Source organism: Echinops telfairi, unplaced genomic scaffold (assembly GCF_000313985.2).
Source record: "Echinops telfairi isolate 266 unplaced genomic scaffold, ASM31398v2 ScPeMD7_2186;HRSCAF=2738, whole genome shotgun sequence".
Classification (NCBI taxonomy): Eukaryota; Metazoa; Chordata; class Mammalia; order Afrosoricida; family Tenrecidae; genus Echinops; species Echinops telfairi.
The window spans coordinates 1,136,165-1,137,505 of record NW_022106084.1 but is presented as its reverse complement, the minus strand read 5'-3'; positions in this window follow the sequence as shown (position 1 = coordinate 1,137,505).

Below are 1,341 nucleotides of genomic sequence, written 5' to 3'. Positions count from 1 at the left end.
CATGTAATCCAGCTTTTCTGGCTATTTGCTGAGCATACAGATTACCTAGATATGGGGAGAAGATAAAAATCACCACACATATCTTGCCTGATTTTTAACCATGCAGTATTTCCTTGCTTGGTTCCCACAACTGCCTCTTGGGCCATGTGCAGGTTCTGCATGAGCACAATGAAGTATTCTGGATTCCCCATTCTTCTCAGGCCTATCAATGTTTTGTTATGATTCTCACAGCCTTTGCATATTCAATAAAACATAAGTAAATATTTTTCTAGTATTTTCTGCTTTTAACCAAGTCCATCTGACATAAGCATGATATTCCTTATCCCATGTCCTCTTCTGAATCCAGGCAGAACCTCTAGCACCTCCCTATTGAATAATCTTCAGCAAAATTTCACTCTCATATGATTTTTTTCTATAATTTGTACATTTTGTTGGGTCACTTTTATTTTGTACAAATATTGATCTCTTCCAATTAGTTGACAAGCTGTCTTCCAAATTTCCTGCCACATAGGAGTGAGTGCTTACAGTAATGCATCAACTTGTTGAAACATTTCAGCTGGTTTCCTATCAATTCCTGGAGGCTTATTTTTGACTCGATGCAGCTTGGACTTCTTTTGTCTCTACACCATTGGTTCCCGAAACACATATTGTGATGTAGTGAATTTGTTAATTTAATTCTTCTAGCTATAGCCCTTCATTCTGTGATGTATGGTATGTGACTATGTGACTGACTGGGAAGAAAGACGGGACTTTCTACTCCCATGAAGAGTTACAGTTTCAGAAACTCAGGGGCAGTTCTGTCTGGAATCTATGCCAGTTAGTGAGTTACGCCTGTGGCTCTGGTCCCGTTTTGGAGTGAGTTGTCCCTTATGTTAAGAAGGCAGATTTAAGGTGAAACATACTTGCTTTACAACTGTGAGTTTATCTAGTCAATAACTTCAGATTCCTTGGAGATATGGTTTGCATTCAAGATACTGGAACTCTTTTACTCTGGATCCTGGCCTCTGGTTCTTGGGCCTTGAAACCATTGTGGCATATTGTCTGATCTAACTCATTGACTTCAGTAGTCATGTGAGACAACAGTCCATTATCTGACCTGCTGATTTGGATTCTTCAGCCCTGCAGTCATATGTGCCTTTAGAAGCCTCCGGACTTACAATTGACCTAAAGATTTGGATCTTGCCAGCCTCTACAAATAGGTGAGTCATTTTAATGATGATTTCTGAATTCTGTGAGATGTTGAAATGGGTCATAAAACTCAGGGATCCGAGGGATAGTACTGAGGGGAGCAGAAGTAGGTAATGTTACAAATGAGGGGGCACCAAAAAAAGGAATTTTTTT